Below are 19,998 nucleotides of genomic sequence, written 5' to 3'. Positions count from 1 at the left end.
TTGAATCTAAATATAATATATATCATACTTTTAAGATAATGATCTTTTAAACAACTTAATTATTCTGTCTATATTTTTAGTTTTCACTTGTGTAGCCTTTTGTTTTATTTCCCCTTCTTAAGAAAAATTTTATCAGTTTCATGCACTATGCCCGTATAGCAAACACAGTGAAATTAGTTATTCCTGTACTTTATGACAAATGCTCTGTGCTTCTAGTTCCAAGTCTAATGTGATAAGGGGACTACATAATTTTTGTACAAACTTGAGCCACTCTTGGGAATCAAAATGGTGCTTTTAATAATTAAACAAAGGTAACAAGTATAATTTAACAAGTCAGGGCTGTTTTGAATAAATTGGGATATACTTTTACCTTATATACAAGTTTTCCAGCCCTTATGTAAGATAATCTTTGATAGAGGAAAGAAGAGTCATTCCCAGCTGTCTCCCTTCCCTAATGCAGGGATTTTACCATATTTAACATCCTACCCTTTCTGGATATCCCATGAGGGCAATTGACAAAAACCCAAGTTTGGTACCTAGAACCATACTGACACAACTAGATGTGTATACTCAAGTAGTCAACAAATATTTACTAAATACATGCCAGGCACTATGCTATTATTTGGGAATTCACCACTCAATGAAATAGGATGCCTTTTGTATGGAACTCTTAGTCTAACAGAAAGGGGAAAACAAATGGGCAGATGCAATCTACTGTGATAGGCAACATGACGGAGTACGTAGCAGGTCTAAGAGACCAAAAGTGAGGTAAAACTATTTCAGTTTTTGTGAGAGACATCTCGGAGAGTAAACTGAAATCTTAAAATTTATAGATTCTTTTTAATTGGCCAGTTAAAAATGAAGATTATTTCATTCAGTAAGAATGGCAAAGGGACTTCCTTGGTGACACAGTGATTAAGAATCCACCTGCCAATGCAGGAGACACGGGTTCCAGCCCTGGTCTGGGAAGATCCCACATGCCGTGGAGCAACTAAGCCCGTGGGCCACAACTACTGAGCCTGTGCCCTGGAACCTGTGAGCCACAGCTATTGAGCCCGTGTGCCACAACTGCTGAAGCCCACATGCCTAGAGCCTGTGATCTGCAGCAAGAGAAGCCACCACCGCAATGAGAAGCCCGCACACCACAACGAAGAGTAGCCCCCGCTCGCTGCAACTAGAGAATGATTGATTATATTCCCACAGAGATATATGAATTCCAATTCCTAAATATTCTAACCAATAATGGTTACTATTAATTATTTAATTAAAGGTGTTCTGTTGTAAAATGACATTGAAAGATACTTATCAGAAAGCTTGAAGAAAGACAAATTATATTCCCTTGTCAAAGTTAGAAAATAAGTTCCAGATCATCGTCCTTGAATATGCCCTGATCATACCTTTTATTATAAAGTTTGAGATAGATTATTCTTTAGGGGGCTGAGCTGGGTATTGTAGACTGTTTAGTGGCTTGACAACCCCAAATCTCCAGATATTGCCAAATATTCTCTAGGAGGCAAAATTACCCAAGATTACAAAGCACTGGTATAAAGGAAAGATTCAATCAACTTTATGTTCAACGTCATGAAAAACAAATACTTCAAACTTTTACTTAGACACAGTATCGTGCTTCAGGCACATTATAGGAGGGGAAGAGTGGAATACTTACGAGAGTTTTGTACCTAATTTATCAGGAAAAGGGAGTATGTCTTAAAGATTTTAACCACGGCAAATATCTCAAATATAACTGATTTCACCAATGAGAATATGTTTCTAATACACATTTTGTAAATTAATATGCCATTAAATTTGACCAGTGTGAAAATCTGTAAATGCAACTGTATATTTCTTGAAGGTGAAGGACACTGAATCAAACTGTAGTAAGTACTTCTAGGGTATAGTTTCTCTTATTTAATGCTAAATGACCATTCTTGGAATATGCATTAATTACTAATATGAATTAATTATTAATTAGGAAAAATAACTGGCCCATAATGTAGCTTAAAACTAAGGCATATGTAATTTCCCATTGTTTATTTAAAAGTAAATCACAGATATCATAGTAATTGGTTATACCTCTTGATTGGATTATTATATCAATCAAAGTTCATCAAGAGAAGCAGAATCACTTGGAGATATGTACAAATACATGTGCATTGATTTCTTATAGAGTTTGACCGTATGAAGTTGTGGTAATGGTTAGGCAGTCTCCGTCAATAAGGCTGTTGTTTCATGTCTGATGTTGGAGCCTGAAGTCCACAGGGTAGGAAGTCAGGATAAAAACATGAATGGAAGGTTGGAGAGATCAAGAGCAGACTGGAGCTCGTGAGGACAAACAGAAAGTACGTTAAGTGGTTGTGTGGGCATCCTAAGCAGCTTAAACCACCCATCACAGAGCTAAACATACACTCCTGACCCAGGAGTCAAAGATGCTGAAAGAGGATCCAGAGACAAGTAGAGCATCATAGGCCAGCTGTTGCCTCACACCAGTGGCTGCTGCTTCCCTTCCTCCATCCAGTTTTATCCCAAGTGTCTTTCTTTTGGCACGCCCTAAATAGAAAATACACGAGAAAGAAAATTTTGGAAAATGTAGTTCAATCTAGTCAAATTTAACCTTACAAAACCATGACAGTTTATAAATATTATAGCATGATATATATTGACTTAAAACATTATCTATTCATTTTTCTATCTATTGATAAATAATTGGCTAGCTTATACCACCCCCTTTCTCTTCCCCCTCTCCAATTTGTTCTCTGTTGGTTATCTTTGAAACTGTAAATAAAATGCTTAAAAGGTAGTTCATGTTTTATGAATTATAGCAATTATACCTTGAATCCCCACTGATCTGTTCATAAATTCTCCTTTACCTCCTTTTCCCTCTACCTCCTTATCTTATGTTCCATCATCTGTTATCTATAAGTTGCCAAGTGCAAGTGACATGATGATCTTGATTTTCAGACACAAAGCTGTATCTGTTTGACTTGCTTTTTCTATGAGTAGTAACTCAGTTTAAGTTGTAATGAATATCTAAATATTCATTTCTAAATACTCAAAACCATGCTGTGGTTATATTTTCTTTCTTGACGATCATTTTGTAAATTTTTAAATGGTGTTTTCATCACCTTTATTATGTTTTCCCTGATTTGTCTGTTTATCATGTCTGTACATTCATCTGCTGTTTTCTGTAATCTGCTCTTATCCCAGCGACTTCCTTCCTAGAGCAATCTGGATCAGTTGCTTTTTAGGCCAGTTACAAGTCCTGGGTCATGTCAACAGTGTTCCATGTCTTCTGTCTTCCTCTTCCTCCTTTGTGCTTTGTGTATTCTTCAGTATTGGGAAGAGCATATTCTCAAATAACATCCTAAGAAGGGAGTTGCAGGATGTTAAACTTCTGAGACTTTAAATTTCACACACACAGACATATGCTTCTTTACATTTTCCTCAAATTTGGTTAATAATTTGTGCATAGAAGTCTAGGTTCAGTATTGCCTGTAAGAACTTCTTAAGTCTTTGCTGCATTGCATTCAGCACCTGATACCATTGATTAAAAACCTGAGGCCATCGTGATTCTTGTGACTTTGTATTGAATATATGTCATTTCTTTTTTTTTTTCCTCTTTACAATCTCTTATAAACTTCTCTTTATTCTGGCTGTTTTAAATTTCATAGGGTTGTATCTAGTTTTAAGTTTTGTTTGATTTTTTTTCACCCCTCAAATATCTTGATGAATACTTAAAGCTTGAAGAGTTGGGAAATGCTGTTCTACTATTCTTTTTCCTTAATTTCCTTCGTTTGTTTGTTTGTTTTTCCTTTCTGAAACTCTTGTTAGTAGGATGATTATGTATTGAATTGATTCTCTATGTATATTTTATGATTTGTTTTATTTTATATCTCAGGAGGCCATAATTTATGTCTTTAACAGTTCAGTTCTATTCTTCTTGGATAATGTTTCTTTTCTTCTCTTATCATTTTTGTTGTTGTCAGTTGGTTGTTGAAATTTATTATGTTGCTGACATTCTACACATGCATATGAATCCTTATTTGTCCATTTAAAATGTATAGTAGAGCTGCTGGAAACTCTTTGAGTAGGTCTGTGTTCATCAATGTCAGGCCTGTTATTAGGTGAGTGAGCAAAGAACTGGCCATTATTTTAAAAACCTCCAAATTCCTGAAGGCATGGGGTCTCTTTGGGTCTCTCTCATTTCCTCCATTACATGCTATACAGTTTATTCAAATCTCATGAGTAAAGAACAAAAAATCTTTCTCATTATATATTTTAGATTTGTTTTTTTATTTTCTAGAGAGTAAGTACATGGTAGCTGCATTCTACATGTTACCTTTTGAGAAAAGAAGGGGAAACATACCCATTGCCTCATACACGTAATTTGTGTAGGTTTTTCTGATGTTCACCCATTGTTCACTCTTTTAGATACATATTTTGAGTTTCTTTTGGGTATCTTCATAAATTGTAAGACTTCTCATGACGAATGGATTGCTGGATCCCCTGCTTTGATTCATCTACCAATGTACTTATTTATATTTATTGTACTTGTTTTTATTATATGTAATAATTTTATGTGCCAGCATGAAGGGTTTTTTGGATGGGATAAGCATTTAAATCAATGAACCTTGAGTAAGCAGATTGCTCGCCATATTGTGGGTGGGCCTTATCAAATCAGGTGAAGGCCTGACTAAACAAAATGTCTGGCTTCTGCAAGCAAGAGGGAATTCTCTGGCTGACTGCCTTTGGACTTCATCTGAACCATCAGTTTTCCTAGGTCTCCAGCTTGCCGTTCTTCAGACTAGAGCTGCATCATTAGCTCTCCTATGTCTCAAGCTTGCCAGCCCACACTGCAAAGTTTATACTCTCTGGCCTCTGTAATCATGTGAGCCAGTTCCTTACAGTAAATTTCTCTGTATATATTTACATATCCTATTGGCTCTTTTTCTCTGAGAACCGACAAATATACTGTGTTTTCAATTTTTTTTTTATTTTTAAAAATATCGTATCTCCTGAATGTCTTCCTTTTTAATGCAGAATTAAAAACTATTTTGCCATTATTTTAACACAGTTTTAGTAGAAATTAAATATAAGCATCTGTGTGCCCAGTCCATTATCTTGAATTGGAATCAATGTTTACTTTTTAAAAAAGGAATCTGTAATTAATATGTGGAAATGGGTTGGATGGGGGCAGAATAGAAGGAAAGATTCCAAGTGGATTCATAGTTCATTAAATCAGGTAAGATAGTGATGACCTGTACAAATGAAATTCAGTGTATATTAAGAGGCTATGTCGGATCTAGAGCATATTTTGCATCAAATGTGATTGTCTGTTTTGTGATGGCTTCAGCTTGATGATTCCTCTAGGTCTGTGGGGATTTTCAGTCATTTAATTAATCTGTCTTCTGTTTTATCCTCCTGCACTTCAGGCTGCCATAACAGGCCCTAGACTGCATTTATTTTTTTCAGTTTGATAACATTTCCAAATTGGTAACAAGCCCTGTTCTATCTTGTGCTTCTTCAGCTTTCTGAAACTCTAATAATCTGGTCTTTTGTAACATTTATCATTAATCAAGTCTCTTTTCTCTGCTTGTTTTCTAGCTTTCTTCCCTCCTTTGATTTGAAGGATGTTGGCTTTTTTCCTATTTTCTTGTAAAACTTAGTTACTTTGCTTATTGTTATAAGCTAATATAAATTCCATCTTTTTGCCAACTACTTTCAAAGGTAGGAACTATAAACTTTCTATTCATCCCAGATTTCCTTGCTAGGAAAGACTAAACGTGGCTCCTCTTTAATTTGACTAGATGGATATCTTCTCATTCAGCTGTAGATTCTGACTATATCCTGAATCTTGGATCTGCCTCTCATTTGTGTTGGTACTCTTGTCTTTTGGAAATTGTGCATAGATTTCATGTATTTGGCTTGAAACATGGCTCCCTAGAAAGACTGTGTGTCAACTGACCCCTCTGTCTCCTACCAATTAAGCTTTATGTTTACTTTATCTAATTTGGCCATCATGGAGACAATCAATATCCCTGTCTTAAAGGACACCTTCTTGGCGTGACTTCTCCTCACTCAATATGATAATATGTATAAAATATATAACTAATGAAAACACAATGTACAGCACAGGGAACTCTACTTAATGCACTGTGGTGACCTAAATGGGAAGGAAATCCAAAAAAGAGAGGATATATGTATATGTGTAGCTGATTCATTTTGTTGTACAGTAGAAACTAACACAACATTGTAAAACAACTATACTCCAATAAAAATTAATTTTAAAAAGAGAAGCGGATTCAGGTAACTAAAACCATGATGAGCAGGATTCCAAATATATCTATTTCCTGAGTTCTGTTTATAGGAGTTTAGAGTCACTTTTAGGTCTTTGTCTTATACTCTATAATCCTTATTTTACTCAGCTACTTTTTTCAAACTCTGTCATCCAATTTCCCAGGCACTGAACTGTAACAAAACTGAGATATACGAGGCTGTTGCACCTATCATATATTAATAATAGTTAAAATTAATATAATGCTTATAATGTCAGGAACCATGTTAAGTACTTTACATGACATATTTAGACAGTCAAAATACTATGATTTAAGTAATAATTTTAACATCATTTTATGTATAAGAAAACTTAGAGTTCGTGAAAATAAGTTATGCATTTAGCCAGGATGCTACATCAATGCTACCTATTTTAGAGTTAACAATAGGATCATACTTCCATTACTAATTTTTATATAGGCTAGTATAGATTAAACTTATATTGAGCTAACATACAGCCCCCAAACTGTCAATACCTTAAAACAACATTTTCTTCTTAACACATGGCTTCAAGATTCACCCCTGAAAGGAAAGAGGGAACATGGATAGCTTATATTTGCAGTTCTATATTTTGTTCCATAAGTGACATCTGCCATTTTCGTCACAACCCATTGGCCAGAGTTAATCAAATAACCCCACCTAAGAGCACTAGAAAGTGTAGTCCTTTGTATGCATGGAAGAGAAGACAACTAGTTATTGGTGATGATTAATAATGTTACTGTAACAGCATTTCTAGAAACCACGCGTGTCTGACTCTAAAGACCATGATCATAAGCACTCAGTTATCCTTTCTTCTCTCAGTTTTAATAAACACATTTAACAAACTATATACTAACTTAAAATAAAACTGTTTAAAATACAGAAAAAAGTGAAGAAAGAAAACTAATCACTAATGACTGCTGATATCAAAATATGAAAGTGTTTTCATAACAATTCCATACATAAATCCTAATAAATAGTTAAGAAAATTACCAATGTTGTATTCTGTAGTTTTCACCTATTATTTAGCATTTTTATGAATTCAAGGTTGGTGAGTAGATTATATTAAAAAGTTATTAACTATGCTAGAGATATTTTACTTAACCAATTGGCTAGGTTGGATATTAAAGTTGTTGACGTGCCTTAGTATTATTTAGTAGTACTCCATTAAACATCTCGGCCCCTCAACATTACCTGTAACATAAATTTACAAGTATAGCAATACTCAACTCTGTGATCTGATTTTATATTTTTATATAATTGTTTTGCATTTCCTTTCCTACTTTTCACTTCATTTGTGGCTTCACTCTTTTTTTTTTTTTTTTTTTTCTTTGTGGTACGCGGGCCTCTCACTGTTGTGGCCTCTCCCGTTGCGGAGCACAGGCTCCGGACGCGCAGACTCAGCGGCCATGGCTCATGGGCCCAGCCGCTCCGTGGCATGTGGGATCTTCCCGGACCGGGGCACGAACCCGTGTTGCCTGCATTGGCAGGCGGACTCTCAACCACTGCGCCACCAGGGAAGCCCGTGGCTTCACTCTTTGATGCCTGACTAAATTAATCAGAGATTTGTTTAAATTTTTAAAGGAATAAAGTACTTCTAAAAGAAGATATTTTCAGTATCAGTCTGTAATTGCCTAAAAATTAGATTTTAAGAAATAGCATGTTCATCAAAATATCTCCAGGGAATATTTGACTTTCACCAATTCAAAGAAAATTGTTTTCCACCAGTTATTGACTTGAATGACTTATTTTCCTATTAGTAGAATCCTATATGGTGTGTCTTTTTTAGTTCTTCCTCCTCTGAATGTTCCCTGGTGATTCTATGATGAGAGAATTATTTTTTCCCTCACTGATTTTAGAGAATGGCTTTTGCTAAAAACTGGCCTTGTATCTGATAGAACCATGGAAACCACAAAACTTTCTAAGAAACAAGTTAAATGAGCTCCTCTGCCTTAGCAGTTTGAATTTCAATACGATACAATCCTATCTCAACAATTCTATAAATTGTATAACTCTTCAGTAGCCCCTCACATATTAGGGAACTGTTTTGATACCAGTGGAGTTCATAGGTTAATTTTTAGTGACAATCTCATAAATTTATACCAAATATATTTTGAACAGTATTAGTGTTGAAATGATGGCACTCAAAGAACACTTTTTAAAAATATTGGATTTGCCATATTATGCTTATGATTGTTTCTGAACAGCATTTGGCCTAGGAACCAAGTATATTCCTGCTATAAAATTTTTCAAGCTGGTTTATTTTTTACTACTATACTTCTTTTACTATATTTGGCATATATATTTGGTTTCTCCTTTCAATGTTGTTCTTGAAATTTTAAAATAAATGACATCCTCTTGCATCTACAGTGTTTCATTTAGAAGACTGTAATTACATAAACACAATAGTCAGAGGATGTTCTATTTAGCAGAAAATAATTGCTTTATCTTTAACATACCATGGATGCAGAATGGAGGTATAGAAAGAACATTTATACAGAAAAGAAAATGTGAAATGTTCCTTCAAATTAGATGTTGTGATAGCTTCATTTTCAACATGAAGATATTTTATACCTAAAAGTGGAGAAAACATGTTTAAAAGTGAAGACGCTTAAAATAATATCTCATATGTTGCCATAAAAAGGAATGATATTTTTATGGACTTAATAAAATCTCAACTTTCAAAAGACTTGTAAAATTTATTCTTAAGCAGGGTCTGTCCTGCAGTTAAACCAAGTATTTAAAAGGATTTTGATAACTTTTTCCTTTGGCTTATACTGTAATCAGCTCAACTGAATCATTGTCTTTGTGCCATAAAAAATGAGAAACTTTGATTCTGTGCATAGCAGAACAAACATAAATAATTAAAGTGATACCCTCTTTTTTAAAAAAATTAATTTTTGTTGGCGGATAGCTGATTTACAATGTTACGTTAGTTTCTGCTGTACAGCAAAGTGAATCAGTTATACGTATATATATCCATTCTTTTTTAGATTCTATTCCCATATAGGTCATTATAGAGTATGGTGTAGAGTTGCCTGTGCTATACAGTGGGTTCTTATTAGTTATCTATCTTAATCCTATATTATAAATTTTTACTTTTTAAAATTGGGTCAAACATATCTTTATACTCACATGATATCCATAAGTATCAGCTAACAATCGCTAACCAAGCAAACACAGCAAACTATCTCATTTAGTCTTTCCAGCTACCTGACCAAGTGTTTACAACTGCCCATTACTTACCCACTTACTTGGTTTGAGCAGATTTTAGTCAAGCTTCTCATCTCCCCACAGAGCCTGAAACTTTGGCTTGCCGCTAAGCTTCAATAAGCACTAAGGTATATAGCAATGCACTCTTAACAACTCATTCCAAGAACTAGCTGACCAAAGAGAGAAACATCTGCTAATATACCCAGTCATATTTTCTGTTCATCCCCACTATTTACTACCTCCCTAACAAAATTCTGCTCGTCCTACTTACCTCTCACAATAATTAATACATAAATAAGATTTTTTCTTCTGTTTAATTTTGAGATGCTTGCAGGTCTTGTGGTCAGAGATCTCTTCCTATAACAAAAGTTTTTTCCAAAAGACTCTCCTTACCTAAGTCCAGGTTTGTTTTTATTTGGTATACACAGTGCTGTTGTTATTATCCTTATTTATATCATCTAGGAAACAGCATATAAAAGAAATATAGTTATTTAGCAAAGACTAGATATATAATGTTGATACTAGAATTTTAACATAAGTCTTATTGCATAGCTTCATTTTATACTGCCTCAAATGTGATGATATTTATTAGAAGCATTTGTACATTCTAAAACACTAGGCGGAATTTTCAGTTTCTGATCTGTTCACCATACTGCCTGCATTGTTGGAATGGGTCTTGCCAAGCCACTGCTAAGTAGAATTATTAAGCACATATACTCTTTTGGCACTTGGCCGCATGTTTTGTCCCCATGATCAAGCGATAGAGACTGCATGCCGCCAGCACATGGTGCAGCAATACTGTTTCCTGGCTGCCTGACAGACCCCTCTGTGATACCTCATCCTCAGTTGGTAGGGTGGTTTGGATCTAGCCCTTCATCTGGATACTCCTGCCATCTCATCCCTCGGAGTCCTGAAGCGTGATCTAATAATCACATGGCAGGAATTGACTAAAATTTAACAGGAGACAATGAGAGCTATAATTCTTAAATCCAAATGAGTGATCCTATGAATTCCATCCTTACTGGATGGAATTTCAGGAATTTGAACAAGTGAGATTTCTTAGAAATGGGGTCTTCAATTTGTTCTGTTCAAATCATACCACAGAGAAAAACATATCAAATTATCCTTGGTCTTTGTTGAGGCATGTATCCCTAAATCCTATCACTTTGCACTTTCATTGTAGGATAAATAAATTAGCGCTGCTCCAATTTTTACCTGTATATAGAACCAACAAAGGTGAATTTCTTCACTTTCCACTTCCTTGTGTAATTTTAGGATAACTAATGAACACCATTCCAGTTTCTGATTGTTGTTTAATACATTTACATACAAAACAGACATAGAATAAGTCATAAAAAGTTTTTGTGGAACAGCTCAAAATGTGGTAGGTGATGAAATTGTTTATCAGGCCCATAGCATATGGTTCCCTATAGTGTTATTTCCATGATGTAACCCATATAATTTGTGGGCCTAGCTTTTTTTTTTTAGAATAAATGGGAGGTTTGGGCACAAAAGCAGGTACTCTGTCAGTATTCTGACAACAAAATAAAAAAATTCTGGGATCCTAAGTTTAAGATGTTAACTACGATTATTGTGCCTTGCTACAAATAATAAGAGAGGTTCATATCTACGTTTTATCTGGGATAGAGAAGCAATCATTGATGCATGGCTATGTATAAAGATTAGCAACAGGAAATTACTTCTTCAGGTTATACAGAAAAGAATGTCAAGCATAAGTTTATATTCAAACTGCAATCTAAAAGTTGAATCATGTGCTCAGGAGCATGCCATTGTGTTGTGCTTTTTTCTTTTGAAATATTTTACTGTCGTCCTCCAGAAGTTGTGCATGGCCAATAAACTATGGAATTATAAAGTATCTTCAGTAAGAGTGATGCCAAAATTAATGTAAAAAAAACAACTTAAATGAAGAGAAACGGAGAAAAAAAGAGGGAAATGAAGCATTTGGTGGTAGGATTCCAGCTAATTAATAACTTTTTAGACTCATTTAATTATCTGTTTAAACAGGCATTTAACTTTACTAAATTTAAGATAAATTTAGGATTTAAATTCTATGTTGAAAATTTTTAAAATATCAGATATATAAAAACAATTTATTGTGCCTCAAAGGAAGAACATGCACCTATTACAAATATGTAGATAAAGATATCTATATCTATACCTCTATTTCTATATTTAGGTGTAGTATATATTATTTTATAAGTTAAAAGTAATTTGTGTGTTGTTGAGAATCCAGCTTTGATCATATTATTGTAGGAAATTACTTTTCATTTGTAAAAGTTGTGACTTTATGTTGAATATTGAAAAAATAATATATGGTAGTCCTTTGGTATCTGGAGTGGATTGATTCTAGGACCCACTATGGACACCCAAATCCCTGGATTCTCAAGTCCCATAGATAGCCCTACGTATCCAAGGTTCCACATCTGTGGATTCAAACAACCGTGGCTCATACAGTACTGTATTTAATGAAAAAAATCTGCATGTAAGTGGACCTAAGCAGTTCAAACATGTGTTGTTCAAGGGTCAACTGTATATGTTTTATAATTTTATTTTTAATTTTCCTTCCCTATTTTTAGTAACTCTGCCTTCCATAGTTTCCACCTCTCCTTACCCAGCCAATTTGGAAACTATTATTTGACTGTAATTCCAGAATAGAACATATTTATAAAATCATCAAATCCAGCTCTCTAAGCAGAACTAGAATATGATTTTTTACAGTAACCATATAGGTAGTCTATCTTCAAGTTTTCTATGAAACTCCTACTTTGAGTGAGTGATAGTCATTTTAAACATTTTGGAACTAATGAAGGAAGCAGTATGTGATGACTTAGTTGTCCAAGGTCAAATATTTCATCGTATTTATAAAATTAGAAAAATTGGAAAACTCAGCATTTATGAGAAGAGAGGCTTTGTGTTAAGAGATTAAATATCTTTTTAATTTGCTATAGATTAGTCTGTGCTCCCTCCAACGCTGCCAATTCTGAGGCCATTAATTAAAGTGTAAGTAGAGGTGAGAGTGTTGGAATTATATACAATTACTTTTATTCTGACAGATTACATTTGAAGTGGGTGGAGAACACATAGGTAGATCTGCACAGGCAGCAGTTAAAAACATTGGCTTGCAGTTCAGGATAGAATTTTCTCTCGTAAATGTTAAATTTGGGAATTGCATATTTGGTCCTAAGGCTCTATTAAATTTCACTGCCATTCTATAGTCTAGGGATAAAACTGCATTGAGGTTTGACAAGGATTCTCCTCTGACTCTAGCGATTTGAAACTCATAAATATACAAATGAAAATATAAATACAGGAGAAATTTTGAAGTCATTAAAATTCTAAAAAGTAGATAATTTGTTAAAATAGTGACTGGGCAGGGAGGGGCTTTATTTAGAATGAATAGTGTGAGCTCATAAATGGGTATTGTTGAAAGCTGCTATGTGTGTTGTAGTTTGTTAGGCAGCATTAGGACACTGTCCCAGAGAGCTACTAGAAAAGCCCTTTGGTAGAACCTGATTCCAAGGCATTCCAGGGATGGAAACAGGGCCAGTTTGGCTGCGGCGTAGGAGTGTGGGTAAGAATAATAGGAGGAGAAATTGGAGTTATGAGCACAGTGTACAACATCAATAACTGTTAATGGATGAGATTTTCTTGGGAGGTCTGTAGAGTGAAAAAAGGAAAATAAAAGAACAAGAAATGGTAGAGAACAGCATTCTGTTAGGAACAGATAGAAGGGGAATAACCGATGAAGGAACATAAGGACATTTGTTAAAGAAATTTGAAAGGAAAACTTGTAAAGTATCTCAGAGCCGAGGAATCCAAGGGAGGATGATTTCAAGAAAGCCAAAGTGGTCAGTGATATTGAACACCTCACAGACAACAAGTTTGACAATATTAGATTTAGCCATTTGAAGGCAGTTAATTATTAGTTTCAAGTAATTTCCTCTGCTTATCTGTTCCTTTTTGTACCCCAGTGGGGAAGCAGCAAGCAATATACTTCTTCACAAATTTGAGAGTCATGTTTAGAATGGTCTAACTTAAAATGAATGAGATATGCTATCTTCAAGTTTTATTTTTAGAGTTGTGTGTATAGGGAATGTGTGTGCACCTCTGTATGTGTATTTAGAAACATTTCAAAGAGGTGGAAAGAGACCTGCAACTCAGGTAAAACCAGAGGCCTTGAAAGGCATTCCGTTATTACCTACTATATTTTCACTTTTGTGACATTCTATAAAGAGCAAAATATCATGAAAAATATATGATCAGTTTTCTATGGAGAAACAGTACTTAAAACACATCACTGAGACCTGGAAACTTTACCTTTCACATAACATTAAGATAACTCCAGGGAGATTAACTAAATAAATTGTGTAGTTTATTCTCTTAGTATCTAATTGCAGGATGCTGTTAAATATTTGAAAGTAATAAATCAATCTTTTGACTTTACACAGAGGTTAGAGAAAACACTATACTCGGGTTTTGCCCCTTATACACATAAAGAAACGTCAGGGAATGTATCATTATTTACAGTATCACACAATTGATTAATATACATTGTTGTTGCTTTGTAAAAATACATTGCAAAAAATCTAAAAATTAATTCATTGTTTATTAGTAGAATTTTCTCTCTTGTAATTTGCATAGATGTTCCACAAAGAGGAACAAAATGACAGGATTCGTTGAAGAATATAGATAATGAACTAGGAAAAGAAGTATATCTTGTGAAAAATACCACCAATTTGAAATCTTGGTAACCATTTAGAATCATTTTTCTTATCACTGTTATCTGAGAATATCTGGAACAGTAGGTAATAATTCGAGGGAGGTCTTCTCTGTTTCTCCAGTTTTTCAAGGACATTATGATGTTAGAACTTCAATTCTTTAGTTCAAAAGGATTTTATTTGACTTTCCAGGAAGCTCTTGAATGGCAGGCTTATAAGGATTAAGACACAGAGTTGAATAGCTGAAGTCAAAATAACGACTTTGATATTTCTCTGTGCCTCTTCTATCAAAGCAAAGGGAGAGCTCCTCAACTGAAGGAGAATGAAGGTCAACAGACAGGAGGTGTTTGGCGGCCTTAATTTAACTAGTATGCAAATGATTTAAAACGTTCTTTTTATAGTACTTGGGTCAATTACTAAATCTGACATGAAAGGTCTACCTTTCAAGGAAACCAAGCTTAGGATCCGTATGCAGCCTTACGGAACCAAAAGAGTAGCCAGCACTCAGCATGGAGCTGGATGTTACATAAGTAAGAAAACAGAATTACTCTCCAGCCCTATGGATTTATGGTCTGTGAGGAAATGACTTTCAATGTGGACATTTTCAAAGTTAAAGTACTGCCACTGCAAGGAATAGTGAAATTGGAGGAAAAAAATTCTCTAAGAGTGTTATTTTTGAGGATAGAAAAGTATATTTTGTAATTATAGATGATTTTGTGTTCATACAGAGAACAGACTATTTTGAAAAGTCTCAAAAGAATTTAGAGATTGTCTGTTTGCAGGAAAGCAAATCATGGGCTCTTTATTTTATGAAATACAATAATTCGATTACTACCCAAGAAGCCAGGTGCTTTAGAGAGTCAGTAATATGTAAAATGAATGCAGAGTTTGTAGTCGTACAAACAATTTGGCAAATATAGCTTTGCCACTGGGGAAGAATTCTGGGGCAAGTGACTTCACTTTTCCAAATCTCAGGTTCCTTATTTTTATGGTGGTTTAGTGATACTTAGTTCATTGGATTGCTGTCATGATTTATTGACATAATATGTAAGTATCCTGGCACTTTGTAGACATTCAATAATATTTGTTTTCTTTCCTTTTAAAAGAAGTACCTCAGTACGTTGAATTGTATGTATACTTTCCAATCAGAAAATTCTGCTGGATACCGCCATTTTAAACTGTCTTTTCTCTATCTAAAAAATAGGTAGTAAGAGTATCTGACTGACAGATCATGCTAAGATTTATGATGGTTAAATATGATAATGAATTTTAAAGTTTTTCAAAACCTATGTAGGATAAAAGCAATGTGAATTATTTTATTAAAAATAATGGCATATTTCAGATATAAAAATATGTAAGGCATACCAATTTATAAAATGTAAAGTACCTATGTGCCAATAATTCACCTTCAGAAATTAAAAATAATACTGTAATGAGAACCAACCACATGGGTATCTTTCCTGTCCCCACACCAATTACTCACAACCCCCCTCACCCCTACACAAATAACTACTGGCCTAATTTGATATTCATTGTTATCATGAAATTCTCTATACTGCAGTACATATGCATTTTCCCATAGATGTTATCTCACATGTTTTTAAATTTTGTTAAATGGAACATATTATATTACATGTATTCTTCTATAATGTGATATGTTATATGACGTATTGTGAGCCCCATCCTGTTGATTTGCAGAATTCAAATTCATTTATGTTCAAAGCTTATTATTCCTTTTGGTACATAAGCTGACCTTTATTTTTGCTAAGATTGATGGTCATTTAGTTTATTTTAATTGTTTTATTATTATAAACAATGCTGCTATATATTTTTATGCATATCCAAGTGTACCTGTCAAAGAGGTTCTCTGGAAGATATATGTGGGAATAGATTGCTGGATAATAAATGCCCACATTTTCTACTTTTCTAGACCACACCAAAATGCTCTCTAATTTGTGTTAATTTGAATTTTTAGTCTTCTGCCTTGCAAATAATTAGTTCACATATCTGGCTTTTCCACTTTATAATTTTGTTCTTTATTGTTTATGCTTTACATATCTTAAGATATCTATTCATTCCCCAGGACATAAAACTATTCTTTCTATACTTCTAAAATTTTAAGGTTTGCTTTTCATACTTAAGTTGTTAATCCAGAATATTTATAGGTGTGATGTAAGAGAGGAATGCAGTACTTTTTTTTTTTCTTTTTTATTCAGATTACTGATTAGTTCAAAACCATTTACTGAATAAATCATTATTCTTCCACTGATCTTGCTTGCCACTTCAAACACCAAGTTTCCATATATGCACAGGTTTGCTTAGTGATCTTTATCTTGTTCCAGTAAAATCTTTTTATTTTCTGACACAAATTTCAGTTTAACTTCAATAGATCTGTAACATGATACCTGGTAGAACAAAATCCTCTGTCTTGTCTTTATTGGTTTCCTATTGCTGTGTTTAAAAATATCCTCAAATTTAACGGTTTAAGCACCCATTTATTATCTCCAGAGTTTGATAGATTAGAAGTCTGGGCATTTTTGGATTGGGTTGTTTGTTTTTTTTCTTATTAAGCTGCATGAGCTGCTTATAAATTTTGGAGATTAATCCTTTGTCAGTTGCTTTATTTGCAAATATTTTCTCCCATTCTGAGGGTTGTCTTTTGGTCTTGTTTTTGGTTTCCTTTGCTGTGCAAAAGCTTTGAAGATTCATTAGGTCCCATTTGTTTATTTTTTATTTCCATTTCTCTAGGAGGTGGGTCAAAAACACACCATTGTATAGCAATTTTACTCCAATAAAACAAAGAAAAAACTTGGGAAAAAAAAAAAGGAAGGGCATGGCATTACTTGATTCTCTTTTCAAGGTCTTTCAAGCTAAAATCCAGATGTAGGCTGGGCTGCCTTCCCATCTGGAGCTTGATTCCTCCTCCACACTCATGGTGTTGTCAGGAATCAGTTCCTTGAATTTGTAGGACTCAGGTCCCTGATTCCTTGCTGGCTGTCACATGCCGTTCATTCTCAACTCTTGGAGGGCAGCTGCTTTTCTGTCATGTCTCTCTCCATCTTCAAAAACAGCAATGTATCTCTCTTGCATTAAATCCCTCTCATGCTTTAACTCTCTCCTTCAAGAACTTTACAGTCCATTTTAAGGGCTGGCTTGATTACGTTAAGCCCACTTCAGATAATCTCCCTTTCTCTGAGGCAACTGGGCCATATAACATTATAACATAGCCTAAATACAGGAATGACTAGATAATCACAATCACAAATTGCATGGAATATACATAGGACATGTACATCAGCATGAGGAGTCTTCAAGGACCATCTTAGGATTCTGCCTACCACATTTTCCTAATTCAAGTGTCCCTTGAGTGTCATCCATGTTTTTCATAGAAATTTCAGAATCATCTTATAAAATTTAACAATGATTATTTTCATTGGATTTATATTTAATATATCAATATAGGACAAATCAACCTTTTATGATCTATTACCCCACTTCTAAATGTGACATATGACTTTATGCATTTTAGTATTCATTCATATATTTAATTAGTTATATTATTTTCTCTCTCCTGGTCTTGAACATTTTTTGTTATACTTATTTCTGAGTAATTTATTTCTCTTTTTTTATTGAAATTATGAATGACATTTTATAAAATCACATTTAAAATCATTTTAGTTGGGTTTGAGAATTCAACTACATTATTATGAATTTTATTGAAGTGCAAAATATATATGTGTGTGTATATGCACACACACACACACACACACACACACATATATATATACATGCAAAATAAAAAGCATACAGCCCAACAATTTTGAAATAGTGAAGCACTTCTGAAATCAGTGCCAAATCAAGATGTGTAAACAGTAATGGTATCCAGAAAACACCACTAGTTATTATCCCTACCATCTGGCTCCCCACTCCCTATTTAGACACTACCCTGATATTTTTCTTCTTTTTTTATAATTGAGGTGAAATTCACATAACATACAATTAAGCAATTAACTCTTTAAAAATATACAAGTAAGTGGAATTTCGTGCATTCAAAATGTTGTGCAAATACTACCTCTCTCTAGTTTAAAATTTTTTCATCATCCCAGAAGAACACCAGGTACTCTTTAAGTAATTTTGTTTTCAGTAAGGTTTTGTAGTTTTCCATGTACCAGTCTTTCACCTCCATGGTTAAATTTATTCCAAAATATTTTATTTTTTGGATGCTACTATATTTAGAATTCTTTTATTACTTTCCTTTTTGGATTTTCCCTGCAGCTGTATAACAACACAACTAATTTTGGTATGTTGATCTTGTACCAAATGATATCATTTGCAAATAAGAGATAATTTCCTTCTTCGTTTCCAATTTGAATGCATTTTATGTCTTTTTCTTTTCCAGTCACTCTGGCTAGGGCTTCCAAAACGGTAGTGGTGAAAAATGGTCATCATTCATGCATTATTTCTGATCTTGGGGGAAAAGCTTTCTGCCTTTCATGACTAAGTATGATGTTAGCTTTAATTAATGCTGCTCTGGAAGTTCTATGCCTTGTTTATTTATTCTCATGATGCTATAGCATGTCTTTTAAAGAAAATAATTTCTTAATGTTAAGTGTAGTCCACTTTTCAATGTTTTTCTTTCCCTTTGTTGACATTAATTTCTGTGCCCTAAAATGTAAACCTTTGCATACAATAGGGTTGTGAAGATTGTATCCTGTTTTCTCCTAAAAAATTATATTGCTTTACTTTTCACATTTCAACCCACAATCACATAGAATAAATATATTTTATATATAAATATATAAAAAGTAAATATATTTGATATCTTAATAAATATATAGGCATTATATATATATATAAATATATATATATAATGGCATTAGATTAAGGTTCTTATTTTTCCATATGTTATCCAATTGACCCAAAGTGATTATTGAAATACCCATCTTTTTTTTTTTATTTTTTACTGCACTGCTGTTTTACTTTATAAATAAGAAGACTTTATATGTGTGTGTCTGTCTATGAAATTATTCTATTCAACTTAACTTTTCTTGTTTCTCTGTACCAATGTGACACTGTCTTACTAGAATATCAAAATATGACATGCTATTTGAAATTAAATATTCCTATTTTTATTCTTTTTCAAAATATCCTTGGCTCTTACTTGCCTTCTGAATTTTCGCATGACTTTTAAAATCAACTTGTCTGTTTCACACACATAGAATAAAATTGCTGGGATTTTTATCTGAATTTAAGTGAATCATTAATTCGTGATAAATTTAATTTACTCCTTATCAGTGTTTGCCTTATTGTTGTCATGTATTTCAATTATGTATCCATCTTAAACCCCAAAGACATTACTGTAATTATTTTGATCAGTCATTACCCAGTCAATAGTCATTTATGACTTATCCTTTTCTAAGATTCATTGTTAAATTTCCTTCCTCTAGAGTCAGTTTCACTGCTTGTAACAGTCATTTAAGTATTGCTTTTACTACATAATTATCAGTTGAATTGAAAAGTTTCTGTGTGTCTGAAAACACCTTTAGTTTATTCACTTTTCAACAATATTTTTACTGGACATAAAATTTGGAATAGACAGTACATTCCTTTCATAATTTTTAAGTTGTTATTCCCTTATATTCTGACTTCCTTTATTTCTGTTGAGAAGTAAATTGTTGTCTTGTATTGTTCCTTTCAAGAGATTATGTCTTATGTTTTTCCTCCAATCTAGTTTATA

Source organism: Pseudorca crassidens, chromosome 17 (assembly GCF_039906515.1).
Source record: "Pseudorca crassidens isolate mPseCra1 chromosome 17, mPseCra1.hap1, whole genome shotgun sequence".
Taxonomy (NCBI): domain Eukaryota; kingdom Metazoa; phylum Chordata; class Mammalia; order Artiodactyla; family Delphinidae; genus Pseudorca; species Pseudorca crassidens.
This window is presented reverse-complemented; position numbering follows the sequence as displayed.